This window comes from Amblyomma maculatum, chromosome 5 (genome assembly GCF_055883805.1).
Source record: "Amblyomma maculatum isolate TAMU_Amacu chromosome 5, ASM5588380v1, whole genome shotgun sequence".
Taxonomy (NCBI): Eukaryota; Metazoa; Arthropoda; class Arachnida; order Ixodida; family Ixodidae; genus Amblyomma; species Amblyomma maculatum.
The window spans coordinates 94,557,144-94,571,064 of record NC_139348.1 but is presented as its reverse complement, the minus strand read 5'-3'; the positions used below and the strand labels follow the sequence as shown (position 1 = coordinate 94,571,064).

At 45.5% G+C, this 13,921-nt stretch overlaps 8 non-coding genes across 8 annotated transcripts; all 8 read right to left on the bottom strand.

Moving 5' to 3' along the window:
* Nucleotides 1-5,140: 5,140 nt before the first annotated feature.
* Nucleotides 5,141-5,214, bottom strand: TRNAI-AAU (transfer RNA isoleucine (anticodon AAU)). Its single transcript has one exon. It is a non-coding gene; the product is annotated as a tRNA-Ile (tRNA).
* Nucleotides 5,215-10,284: 5,070 nt separating this feature from the next.
* TRNAI-AAU (transfer RNA isoleucine (anticodon AAU)) lies at nt 10,285-10,358 on the bottom strand. The gene has a single exon. It is a non-coding gene; the product is annotated as a tRNA-Ile (tRNA).
* A 142-nt stretch (nt 10,359-10,500) lies between these two features.
* TRNAI-AAU (transfer RNA isoleucine (anticodon AAU)) lies at nt 10,501-10,574 on the bottom strand. The gene has a single exon. It is a non-coding gene; the product is annotated as a tRNA-Ile (tRNA).
* A 142-nt stretch (nt 10,575-10,716) lies between these two features.
* Nucleotides 10,717-10,790, bottom strand: TRNAI-AAU (transfer RNA isoleucine (anticodon AAU)). Its single transcript has one exon. It is a non-coding gene; the product is annotated as a tRNA-Ile (tRNA).
* Nucleotides 10,791-12,326: 1,536 nt separating this feature from the next.
* Nucleotides 12,327-12,400, bottom strand: TRNAI-AAU (transfer RNA isoleucine (anticodon AAU)). The gene has a single exon. It is a non-coding gene; the product is annotated as a tRNA-Ile (tRNA).
* Nucleotides 12,401-12,542: 142 nt separating this feature from the next.
* Nucleotides 12,543-12,616, bottom strand: TRNAI-AAU (transfer RNA isoleucine (anticodon AAU)). The gene has a single exon. It is a non-coding gene; the product is annotated as a tRNA-Ile (tRNA).
* A 142-nt stretch (nt 12,617-12,758) lies between these two features.
* On the bottom strand, nt 12,759-12,832 carry TRNAI-AAU (transfer RNA isoleucine (anticodon AAU)). The gene has a single exon. It is a non-coding gene; the product is annotated as a tRNA-Ile (tRNA).
* A 142-nt stretch (nt 12,833-12,974) lies between these two features.
* Nucleotides 12,975-13,048, bottom strand: TRNAI-AAU (transfer RNA isoleucine (anticodon AAU)). Its single transcript has one exon. It is a non-coding gene; the product is annotated as a tRNA-Ile (tRNA).
* Between the last annotated feature and the right edge of the window lie 873 nt (nt 13,049-13,921).

Below are 13,921 nucleotides of genomic sequence, written 5' to 3'. Positions count from 1 at the left end.
CTGATGAGTTTACAGGACACTATACAGGGCATTGAGGTATCCGTTAATCATTTATCTTATACTTATGATAATCTGAATGTCCAGCTAGATAAGCATGATAAAGATATTACTTACTTGCGGCAACGGGTTGAAATACTTGGACGGTCATCTGAGAGGTCAGACATCCGCACAATGAAACAAGACATCAATAACTTAGAGCAGCGTGCCACAACACAACATTGAAATTCATGGATTTAAATACTCTGAAAACGACGATCTGACGGATAAGCTCATGACGTTGAGGCACTATATCGCTTGCCTACGAAAGAAGGAAAACTATCAGCAGTTCTGGTCAGGTTTGCATAGAAAACCTTGTGAAATGGCTCCGAAAAACCTTGCCGTGACAAACCGGCAACTGCATCTACTGACAAAAAACAAAGCTAAAGAACAGAACTATCAATTTGTATTGGGGGGGAGGGGAGGGGGGAGGAAAATTATTCGCGCCGAAACGAATCACCCGTGCCCAAAAAGATCACAACGGAAGGTGACATTGGCAGGGTAGCATTGATCAAATCAAGATGCGTTTCTCGGGTTTTTTGTCTTGTTTAGATGCCTTACTATACTGGCACGTCATTCAATAGTTTTGTGTGCACCGGCAATCATTCAAACTGAAGTGTCTTTTGTATCTCATTTAAATGGCAGAAGCTTAAGAAACCAGCGAGACGATGTCGAGGCATGTTTATCCGTGCTACAATGCCCATTTGAGTTCATGGCTGTTCCCAAAACTTGATTTACGGACGATTCAGATGCCATATGCTTTCCATATTACATGCACAAATCTGTACACCATGCAAACAAACAAGGCGGGAGCGTATCCATATATGTGCGAAACAAACATCGTTTTGATGTGCTCTCAAGCTACACGTATTTCTGGGAAGACTTTAAATTTGTAATAATCATTGCACATAATGTGATTGTCGTTGCAATTTACCGACCGCACCAAGGTGTCCTCCAAATGTTTAATTTTTGGTCACCATTTTTGAATTTATAAATAACAAAGAATGCACGCGGTAATTACTGGTGACTTCAACATAGACCTACTTTCGTATTAGCCGTAAAAAGTCAGATACTAGCTTGAAAATGGCTGCGAAAATATGATTTACGTCCCTACTATAGTCACCCTATGGTTTAGTACATTAGTCGATTTATGTTTTAGCGCTTTTTCGACGACTGAAACTTATCTGGTGTCTTCAGAATTGACATTAGTGACCACTGGCTGATATTAGCAGCTTTCCCAATGCGACACCATATCGCGAAAGAAGCACTTTACATGTGATCTATTCATACCGCGAAGGTTCAAGCACATGAGTCTGTATATCGTACGCAAGGAAGGATGGGCAGATATCTACAACATTATGCATTCTTCTAAAGCCTAAGATGTACTTATCACTTACCCGAAGAAGTGCTATGATGATGCATTTCTCTATAATCCCGTGGTTAAGCTCAAGATGGCTAGAAAACGATGGCTGTCTGGCGAACTTTATAAACGTTTAAACAGAAGGATAGATTATTTGACACGTTCTTACGCAGACGCGATGCACTGATGCTATAGTAGATTAAACGAGTGAGAAACAAATTAAGCTCTAATCTAAAAAAAAGCGAAATCAGAATTTTACGCACGTAAATTCGAGGCTTGATAAAAATGACTCCATTAAAGTATAAAAATGTATTGCGAATTAACTACCAGAAACAAAACCCGTATGCCAGCATACTGATTCTTGACGTAAAGGCTTAGAAAGGTGCAACACTTGCAGATGTATTTAATAACCACTTTTTAGAATTAGGTGCAATGACTTCTATACATTTCATGACTCTTGACAGCACTCCTGTGAAAGGTACATTACGTATGCAGTCAGTGGTTCTTCATTTCTTCTCCCTACTTCAGAGCAGGAGATGATTTCAATTAACAATTTCTTAAACAACAGATTAGCAGCTGGTGACGATGAGATATGAGTGACACCAATCTAAGCAGTTGATGAATTAATAATACGGCCCTTAACACACATCTGTAATTGTGTGCTCGTGGCTGGTTGTTTTCCAGAAAAATGAAAATCGCCCGACTTGCTGTCTTCACAAAAGAGGAAAATCTAATCTAATCAATTATGTGCCCATTTCGCTTCTTCCGCTTTTCTCGAAGATTGCTGAATGTATTACATACATCGTTTTGAATAGTTTTCGTTCTTCACGGGAGGTAATCACGAAATGCCAATTCAGGTTTCAAAAATGTAATTCAGCGGAATTTGCAAACTCAGGGTTAAGAATAGTATACTTCACAATGTAGAGAAGAGTTTGTTTACTGTAGGGATTTTTCTGGACTTTCGAAAAGCCTTTGATTTCATCAAGCAATATATTTATTACATAGATTTATATTGCATGAAATAAAGATTATTGAATGTCATCTGTTGTACAGCTATCTTCTGTCGCGGCCAGAGTATACTTCAGTACAAGATGTTCAATCCTGAATGAATGTTTAAAACATGCAGTTCCACAGCGATCCATATTAGGACCATTACGTTTTAGTATTTACATCAATGACATAGTTAACATTCCCTTGACTAATTATATAGTGTTATATGGCGATGATACTAACGTGTTATTTTACTAAGAGACGTGGCTGCTGAGCGAATAAATGTTTTTACTATATTTTCATTTCGGAGTTCATGAACTTAGAGTACATTGATGTGTACAGCGCTCCCTATCGAATGAAAGGCAATGTTTTCACTAAATAATGATCAAAAATAGAATGCCATGAGACACCCCGCGTGCATCCCAGAAAATATTCTTAGGAAGACGAGTGACCACGATAGGTTTTATTGACAGGAGCAGGCTTCGCCACAAGAACTGCCTGAGAGACGCCTTCTTATAGGCACGCCCGGTGTCTGATACGAAGCTGCACGCAACAGGTCCACGAGCCGAACAATGGTTTCACTCACAAGGGGTTGTTAGGCTCACTTCGGCTCACATCGTTCCTGACCCCGTAACAAGACGGGTCACGAGAGCAGATCGTGTTACCTCTGCGCCGACAGAAGCGTGCATATATTGACAATAAGGAAAAGCTCTTCAGCAGGAACCGGAGATAGCTGTCAACATGTTGCTCTGGGCCATGGCAGATACTAACTGAGGGTCCCGATTGTATAGACAACGAGAAAAAGCTGTTCGGCAGTAACCAAAGCTATCTGTCAACATATTTCTCTGTGCCATGGGTGTACTAAATTAGGGTCCCGATTTTATTGACATCAGCTGGTATTGCTTTCCTATCTAAAATTTCCGTATCCGAGTGTTATTGTTGCCTGCTTCCTTTCGCATGCAGCCGCTTTAGCCAGAAATGAAAACGCAATATCAGGCTTAGCATCCGAATACCCCAGCACAAAGATACCGCGCCGTATCAGCCACATTTCCGTGGGTGCAAGAAGAGAATGGATGCGCAAATCTGATGAAGACACGTTTATAGAGATGTTGTGTATCAACAAAAAAATTATCTCAAGTTGACGACGTGAAAGCTTTGAAATACTGGATGGCCATTCAGTTTTTAATTGAGGCAAATGGTGTTTTTCTTGTGTGGTGACCTTTGTTCCTTGTGCGCCGTAACATAGCATAACTACTTACGAAGAAGAGTCTCATGTTTTATATGCCTGAGGACGCTGAGGACCTTCCGCAAGGGCCATTCAGAATGGGCGCATATACGTCGGTTTAAACTCGGGACAGCTGGGATATCTTCTCTCAGGCAATAGCAACCTCGACCTGAGATCATTTTCTTCTCTTAGGAGACAGGAACGTCGGTCTTGTTCTCAAAACTGACGCGCAGCCATCTGCCTCCAAGCCGTGAAGCCGACGTCGTGGGCGCTCGCCTCGTAACCGGCGGCTGATCTCAGCTGGAGAGCAGGGGACGATGGCTGGTGCGGGCGGCACGAGAATCGTGACTCGTGGGAGGGCGTCCGGCAGAAACAAGGGCCTTGCGCGCGTGTACGCCAAAGAAGAGAAACTCCACAACCCTGACGCGGGCCGCGTGCGCGCGGTGTAAATGGTCCGCAAAACTGCGTCGATCGGTCACGTTTCTAGCATGTTGCCGAGCGCGCGCCGACCATCTGAGGGCACGCAGTGCGGAGGCGGTGCGGTGCGCAGCAAGACTGTATGCGCGTAGACGTGAAGCGGGGCAAAAATAAAATGAAGACGCTGCCGTCCCGTGCGTTGCTGCTTAGCATCGCTCTTTCAAGCGACAGTGGCCTTGCGCTCGTTTGACGTGTACCCCCCATCTGTTTGGACTTGGCTACTTGCGTTTGTAGCTTTCGTTGTATATTGAATGCGTATCGGTAGCATATAGCTTTGGCCATGCAGGTAAAACTTCCAAGAAAATGGTAGTCGAACATGGAAAGCTACGTAGTTTATTTTTCTAGCTCCTTCCTCGCAAATCTGTTCCACTCGATATGCCATCCTGTCAAGGATTACGAGGAAAAGCAACTACAATAGAATAAATATCCTAGAACAAAATGAGATAACCTATAAAGAAAGCGCACATAATTATTGTGGATTCAAGACCCTTCTTGTGTTTGTAATTTGCAAGAAAAAATGCTGCTAAAACTGCATAGTCCCCTGTAAGAACGCGAGAAATAACGTCTATTTTGTGCCATATGAAGGCAATATTACTTGCGGTGAGAGTTGTATTGCTTTCTTTCCATTCCATTCCCTTGTGCCTGCTCTGTAGTTGCAAAGAGGAAGCCAAACATTCAGCATGCACTCCTGGCAGACCATTTCATTTTTCATGACCTTCCCTGGGTTGTTAAAGCTTGAGAATAATATATTCTAGCTAGCAGTTTTCGCATTGGCGGCAGCTTTATACTAATACGCACGAAATGCTCACAGCTCTCTCCGTAGGCAGCTTCAGAAGAACATCGCCTAAAACCCGCGCCGAGCGTAAAGTCAAAGCCAAACGTGAGTCCAAACTGTCCCCTTTGTCGATATCGTCCTTTACATTCGTAATAGAAACAACAACAAAAAAAAAACACATTACCTCGCACATTAACGCGAGCGTTGAGCGTGGCTCTGCGGGTATGACGAACGCTATGCTTATAGTTAAAGCCAGAAGGGATAAAAATAGAAGCATTGGCCTGCGCAGGGATCGAACCTACGACCTTCGCGTTATTAGCACGACGCTCTAACCAACTGAGCTAGCAGGCCAGATTTTTTTTTTTTTTCTTTATTGCCTGACTTTGACACAAATACACCGCACTGGAACTCAAAACAACATGAACAAAGGAATAATATATGTACACAAAACTAGTTCGCGTTGCCTAACCCCCACTGAGGGGCAGGCATTGTCATGTTAAAATTCCTTGAGCACCGTCAAAGGTTCCAGCTTTGACAGCCACTCAGGAGCACATGGTTGCAATTTAAGCACTTCGAGCCATCGCTGCACACTTTCGCGGAAATACATGCGGGCTGGCCGTGCATCTGGATCGCAGTGATAACCAGCCATTCGTGCGCGCCATATACTGTGGAGGTACATTAACATAACCTGGTCTAACGGCATATCATCATGTTTATCCAATGGTAAATACCTAATGCCATGGGAATCAAGTGGCAACTGCTTTTTTATTGTCCTTTGCAGAACATCCCACAAATATACCCCCTCCCAGCAATGCAAAAACACGTGATCTATTGTCTCTGGCTGTTTGCAGATGAGACATTGGGCCCCCCATGGTAGAAAAATACCCTTTTCCTCCATAAATGATTTTACACTCAAAGTACCGGTATGTAGCATAAAGAAGAACGTTTTAGCTCCCGTAGCAACTTGCATTTTCTTTACTCGTTTTAATACATTACTTCCTGTGCCTCCATAGTATAAAGCTCGGTACAAGGGCACCGGGAACACCATTTCACAAACATCCTTGTATAACGTTCTCCTGTTAACATTACTTAAATACTCTTTCGAAAAACGTGCGCTTACGAATTTCACGCTGACAACAATTTCCTTAAAGAATCCAAAAAGAGAGCCCGGCATACATTGAGTATAAACTACGAAATCAGGCAACGCTCGACCAAGTCTTTGTTGACACACTGTGCGCAGGAATGGATCGCTGGCATCCCTAAAAAACATAAACCGGTTGACAATCTGTCGCACAAACAAATGACCCAGACCAAGCCCCCCATGCTTCACCTGCCGGAACAAATTTGTCCGACTGTACCTCTCCCAACTCGAGGCCCAAACAAACACTGCAAAAACTCGATGCAATTTTTGCACACTTACACGGGAGCAATGCAACACTTGCATTACATACCATAACTTACTAATTAAAAACAGGTTGCAAACTGCGGCTCTTGCAAATATTGACAATTGAGCGCTTTTCCATTTCTCTGCTTTTTCGCGGGTTTCTTTGACCTGCTCTAGCCAGTATGGCTCGCTTTCCTTGTAAAATTCCAAGGGCACACCCAAGTACTTTGCAGGCGTTGTAACCCACGACACATTAGCGAAAGTTTCGGGGGTCAGCTGCCATTCACCGTGCCAAAATCCCAGGCACTTACCCCAGTTAACTTTACTCCCTGTGACTTTGCTAAAATGTTTTACCACATCCACTGTCCTCTTTATACTCTCCTTGTTCACACAAAAAACCGCAACGTCGTCTGCGTAAGCCAGCAATTTGACTTCTGACTCCTGCAGTCGAAAACCATCAATGTCATTGTTTTGTAGGATGCTTAAACACAATGTTTCAATATAAATGCCGAACAAAAGAGGGCTGAGGGGGCAACCATGGCGCACCGAACGTCGTACGTTGATGGGGACCCCCACTGACTTATTGACAATTAATCTCGTAGTGCAGCTACGGTACGCCAAGGCCACTCCCTCTCGAATAACAGAGCCGACATTAACATGGTCTAATATACTGAACAGAAGAGTATGCGCCACACAATCAAAAGCTTTCTCCAAGTCCAACTGCAGTAAAGCAACACACGCATGAGTTGCATCGCAGCATTCGAGCACACTTCTCGCTTTGTGAATGTTCTGAAAGATGGATCGCCCTTTGATACCGCACGTTTGGTGAGGGCCCACTAGTTCGCATATAACCGTTTGTAGTCTGCCAGCAAGCACCTTCATATAAATCTTGTAATCAACGTTTGTCAGAGCAATGGGCCTGTAACACGACACCTGCCTAAGCTTATCTGGCTGGTCAGTTTTCGGAATAAGTACTGTGTGCGACGATCCGAAAGACGCAGGCAGTGCCTTCAGCTCATACGCTTCATTAAATAAGGCACACAACAAAGGAGATAGCTGTTGCTTGAACGCTTTATAAAAAGCCGCACTCAGGCCATCAGGCCCGGGTGATTTCCCAGGGTTTAAATTTTCTATTGCCTGCTGCACTTCTTTTTCGCTTATTGGCCGCTCCAGTCTTTCTTTTTGTTCGTCATCAATTTTTGGCATCGCGTCAAGAAAGGATTCTTTAAAACGGTCCAAATTAACCTCTCGGGACGAAAATAGCTCTTCATAATACTCCCGGAAAGCTTTCGCGATTCCTTCGTTATCGGTTTCTGTGCGTCCTGCCCAATCTACCTCTGCCACGTGATTTCGCCTTGTATTTGCTTTTTCTATTCCCAACGATCTTTTTGTCGGCGTCTCATCCATGGCCAATTTTTCCGCTCTCGCACGTACCAGTGCTCCGCGATAACGGTCTTCGTCATTCAGTTGAAGTCTTTGTTTTATTTTTCTAACGTCGTCCATGTATAACCCTGGCGTGTTACACTCCAGGGCTAACAATTTATCTAGCAAAGATCTTAAATGCATTTCATTTTGTTTTTCTTGAAACCGTATGCAGCTGGCCTTTTCTATAGCTTTGATTTTAATTTGTTGCTTACACAGTTCCCATTCTTGACCCAGTTCGTGGGTGTCCTCCTGACAAATATTACCAATTTTTTCTTCTACTAGTCTGGTGAACTGCTCGTCATTCAGCAGTTTATTATTTAACTTCCACAATTCCCAATTAAAACCGCTACCTCCCTTTCTTGGTCCAATTGTACACTGAACCATGCAGTGATCTGAGTACGTTACCGCCGAAACATGATAATCCTGGCATTTTGGAGCCAGTTCTGCGGCCACATAAATTCTGTCAAGGCGGGCGTGGCTAGCACCCTGAAAATGCGTATACTGAACCCGTCGCTCGCTCGTGAGACACTCTGCAACGTCTTCCAGTGCAAACCCGTCAATCAAGCGCGAAAGTACCTCTGTGCTACGATCCCTAAATGTACGAAGGCTAGTTTTGTCACCGGAGCTCAGCACACAATTGAAATCTCCCAGTAAGACAAGTTGCTTATCCGTGTTTAAATACTCTTCAACAAAATCAAAGAAAGCAGCCCTCTCATCAACTATCGTAGGTGCATATATACAAACAGCCCGCCACTCAGCCGAGCAAAAACTAAAATCAAGGACCACGCCCCGACCCGACGGAAAAGAAGCATGCGACTGCACTACAAGACCCGGCAACTTCTTCACAAACAGGACGCATCCAGCAGAAGTACCGACTGCATGGCTGACAACTGCGTAAAACCGCGACGTGAAACGTTGCACCATGCTCTCGGTCTCTTGTTCACCCTCGACTTTTGTCTCTTGAACTCCAAGTATATCGATGTCATTTTCATTTAAAAGGCGCAGGACTTGGCTCTGCTTCCTTTTCGCTGCTAGACCTCTCACGTTAAGGGTCGCAATCTTTAGTGACAGTTCATAAGCCATTTTCTTAGAGTGAAAAGAGGCCAAGAGCATGGTGCTTACCTCTCACGTCTAGCATGGCGCTAGACGCTTTCGTTGGCGCCAGAGCCATGAGGTTGGACTGGCAGACCTTGTGACAGGGGCGGCTTTTCGGCAGCTCTCCTGTCCGCCGAGACATTCGGTCTTGGTTTGAAGGTCGCCCTCCTCCCTATTGGCGTTTTTATCGGCGGCTCGTCGTTGCTAGCTGCCTCTGCCTGGCTTGTCTCACTTGTGCTCTCGTCGTGGGCACGCTTCGCAGGGCCTTGGACGTTGGTCGCTCGGCCGCTGCTCGTTTCGAGGGTTTCCTGTCGGCCGCAGACTCCGGAAGTTCAGTTTTTGAGCTCTCGGCATCGCTCACACTTTCTTCCTCTGACGGTCCGTTGTTCGGTAGCGTGACTTCCTTGTCTGGCCTACTGAGTATCTCGTCACCGCCCCCCGGGGGCACTAACATGCCTGTCGTTGCTGTTAGCTTTTCAGCTTCTCCGACCCCCTTTGCGGCCTCTTCTGTCTCTGCGACATCCATTTGGTGCTCCGTCATGTCCGCCCTCGCTGTCGGTGCAGTGGCCACTGCATACGTTCGTACGCAATCTTCCTCGGAGTGGCCAAAACGCTTACATGTCGAACACCGCGGAATTTTACATTCCCGGCGCACATGACCGGTCCCGCGGCAGCGCAGGCACTGCATTGGCCGCCCAGGCACCACAACAAGGGCCAACTCCCCTGCTACTCTTATCTGGTGAGGCAGGTCTTCTATCCTCATCCCGGGCTTCAACTTCAGGAGTACGGCTCTCGTTGTGGAGCCCTTTTCGTGCACGCCCTGGACTCGCCACCGCTCACGGGTCACTTCGGTCACCTCACCGAAAGCCGCAAAAGCAGTTCGGATGTCCTCATCCGCCACGCCATGCAACATCCAGTGGAGCCGTAGCTTCACCTGTTGGTCCTCCGGGTCAATGACGATGCACCGTCGACCTTTCACTTGGAGCTCCTTGAAGGCTACCAGCCGCTTGGTTGCTTCAGTGCTGCTCAAAGTCACCGCCCAGACATGGTTTATTTGGTAAGCCCCCAAGGCCAGCACGTCTGGGAGCGTACCAGTCTTGGCCAGGGCGTCCCGGAAATCTTCAACCCTTAAGGGTCGCACTCGTACGTCTCCGTGCAAAAACACTGTGTTGAAAACAACACGTCCGGTGGGCAGATGCGGCAAAATGAGCTGATATTCCTTATCATCGATTGCGTTAAGCCTGTTACCGCGGCCAGCCTGGGCCGCAATCGCCGCTCCGCCGGAGCTCATGATTCTGCGTCCGTACACGCCGGTGGCCGGAAGTAGAAATCCGCGTTATTAGCACGACGCTCTAACCAACTGAGCTAGCAGGCCAGAACTGTCCGTTGGTTCGATATAATCCCTGGCATTTGGAACTGAAATGAAAAGCGCTATAGTTTGCCCTTTAGCGCTTTATGTCTCTGGGGCTCGAAACTCTATGCTTAGTTAAAACCGGGAAGGAGAAAAACAAAAAGAGTGGCCTGCGCAGGGATCGAACCTACGACCTTCGCGTTATTAGCACGACGCTCTAACCAACTGAGCTAGCAGGCCAGAACTGTCCGTTGGTTCGATATAATCCCTGGCATTTGGAACTGAAATGAAAAGCGCTATAGTTTGCCCTTTAGCGCTTTATGTCTCTGGGGCTCGAAACTCTATGCTTAGTTAAAACCGGGAAGGAGAAAAACAAAAAGAGTGGCCTGCGCAGGGATCGAACCTACGACCTTCGCGTTATTAGCACGACGCTCTAACCAACTGAGCTAGCAGGCCAGAACTGCCCGTTGTTTCGATATAATCCCTGACATTTGGAACTGAAATGAAAAGCGCTATAGTTTGCCCTTTAGCGCTTTATGTCTCTGGGGCTCGAAACTCTATGCTTAGTTAAAACCGGGAAGGAGAAAAACAAAAAGAGTGGCCTGCGCAGGGATCGAACCTACGACCTTCGCGTTATTAGCACGACGCTCTAACCAACTGAGCTAGCAGGCCTTTTTTTTTTTTTTTTTTTTTTTTTTTTATTACCGACTTGGCAACTACAAAGAACGATGAAAAGTCGCATGGAATTAAAAACACAAGTCACTTTCTTACAGGTTTCTTGTGATAGAATGGATAAGGTGACATGAGCTTGTCCAAGACTGGCAGCCATTCCGGGGGTTCGGATTGCCCTCCGAAAACATCACGCGTGTACATTACACTTTCAACAAAGTATTGATGGGCTGGGTGTACGACAACATGCTCATGCCGAACATCCATCCGCGTTCTCCATATGCTGTGCATACACAAGACCATCAATAAATCACTGGGCACTTCTCCTGGCTGGGCGCATGGAAGGTAGCGTATGCCAAACGGCGTTATTGGTAAGTCCTTTTTAATAGTGCGCTGCAGCACGTCCCACAAAAAGACCGCATCGTGACAATCAAGGAAAATATGCTCTATGGTTTCCAGCTTTTTGCAAATTAAACAGTCAGCAGACCAAGGCACGAAAAGGCCTTTGCTTTCCAGCCATGGCTTCACCGGAAGAGTGCCGGTATGCAATTGAAAAAAGAAAGATTTAGCGGACGATCTGATGGGCATTCTTTTCACTCTCTTCAACACGTCCCGCTCCGGACCCAAAGCATATACAGCGCGATAAAGAGGCACAGGTAAAAAGGTTTCCAATAAATCTTGGTACAGCCTTTTTCGCGTAACAGTACACATATACTCATTTGAAAATCTCGCCTTCACTATTTGGAAGGACGCGACAACTTCGCGAAGAAAAGCACTTAGAGCCACTGTCCCTGTAGACATAGTCGAAACTACATATTCCGGCAGTGAATCACGCAATCGCACTTGGATTACCGTTCTAAGAAAAACATCGCTTTGTTCGCGCAAAAAAAAGAACCTGGTTACAATCTGCTTTAAGTATAAATGTGACAAGCCCAGTCCACCGTTATGCACCGTATGAAAAAGATTGCATCGACTGGTACGCTCCCATGTTGAAGCCCACACAAACGTGGCAAATACCCTATGCAGTTTTTGAACAGAGATTCTTGACATAGATAACACTTGCAGCATGTAAAAAATTTTTGCAACTAGGAACATATTGCAAACGGTAGCTCTTGCGAACATAGAAAAGTTATGTCCTCCCCATTTGTTTGTTTGGGTTTTCACTTGCTCAACTTCACCGGCCCAACATTCCTTGCTTTCACGGTAGTGCTTTAGTGGCACACCAAGGTAATTGCCTGGCGTTATTGTCCATTGCATACTGGAGAACAGTTCAGGCGCGTATTGCCAGTTTCCGTGCCAGAATCCTAAACACTTTGCCCAACTAATTTCACTTCCACTTGCAGTGCAAAAAGCAGTGGCTTCTTTTACAACTTCTTGCACGCTCTCATGGACTGAGCTAGCAGGCCAGAACTGTCCGATGGTTCGATATAATCCCTGACATTTAGAACTGAAATGAAAAGCGCTATTATTTGCCCTTTATCGCCTGATGTTCGAAACTCTATGCTTAGTCAAAACCGGGAAGGAGAAAAACAAAAAGAGTGGCCTGCGCAGGGATGGAACCTACGACCTTCGCGTTATTAGCACGACGCTCTAACCAACTGAGCAAGCAGGCCAGAACTGTCCGTTGGTTCGATATAATCCCTGACATTTGGAACTGAAATGAAAAGCGCTATAGTTTGCCCTTTAGCGCTTTATGTCTCTGGGGCTCGAAACTCTATGCTTAGTTAAAACCGGGAAGGAGAAAAACAAAAAGAGTGGCCTGCGCAGGGATGGAACCTACGACCTTCGCGTTATTAGCACGACGCTCTAACCAACTGAGCTAGCAGGCCAGAACTGTCCGTTGGTTCGATATAATCCCTGACATTTGGAACTGAAATGAAAAGCGCTATAGTTTGCCCTTTAGCGCTTTATGTCTCTGGGGCTCGAAACTCTATGCTTAGTTAAAACCGGGAAGGAGAAAAACAAAAAGAGTGGCCTGCGCAGGGATCGAACCTACGACCTTCGCGTTATTAGCACGACGCTCTAACCAACTGAGCTAGCAGGCCAGAACTGTCCGTTGGTTCGATATAATCCCTGGCATTTGGAACTGAAATGAAAAGCGCTATAGTTTGCCCTTTAGCGCTTTATGTCTCTGGGGCTCGAAACTCTATGCTTAGTTAAAACCGGGAAGGAGAAAAACAAAAAGAGTGGCCTGCGCAGGGATCGAACCTACGACCTTCGCGTTATTAGCACGACGCTCTAACCAACTGAGCTAGCAGGCCAGAACTGCCCGTTGTTTCGATATAATCCCTGACATTTGGAACTGAAATGAAAAGCGCTATAGTTTGCCCTTTAGCGCTTTATGTCTCTGGGGCTCGAAACTCTATGCTTAGTTAAAACCGGGAAGGAGAAAAACAAAAAGAGTGGCCTGCGCAGGGATCGAACCTACGACCTTCGCATAATTAGCACGACGCTCTAACCAGCTGAGCTAGCTTTTTTTTTCTTTATTGCCGTGAAACACAAATCAAAAATACACATGATAAAAAAACGTCAACTACACTTGAGGTAACGCGTACATGGCTAAAATCTTTTCAAGTGCACTAACTCATCAAAGAGACAATGCCATTGGGGCGGATCCTGCTGCCTCATGAAAGTTTCGCGTATATACACAACACTTTCAATAAAGTTTTCACGCACACATCGTGTATTTATATCTGCATGACGCACCTGCATTCGTGTTTTCCACAAACTATGGAGGCCAAGAAGCATAATTAAATCATAAGGTGCATCATCGTTCTGCACTGATAGGAATCTTATACCGTAAGGAGTTAATGGAAGTTCTTTTTTAATTGTCCTTTGGAGGACGTCCCATAGAAAGACAGCATCCCAACACTGTAAGAAAACGTGTTCAATTGTTTCCGGTTTTTTGCACAACAGGCAATTTGTTGTCCAAGGGACGAAGATACCTTTATCATTCAGCCAGGTTTTAACAGGGAGCGCATTAGAGTGAAGTTTGAAAAGGAACGTTTTAGCAAATGGCCTCACGGGCATCTTCTTAACTCTTTTCAAAACGTCCTGCCCTGGGCCTCCGTAGTGTAATGCCCGGTAAAAGGGCACCGGCAGCATCACGTCAATGAGATCTTTATACAGTTTTT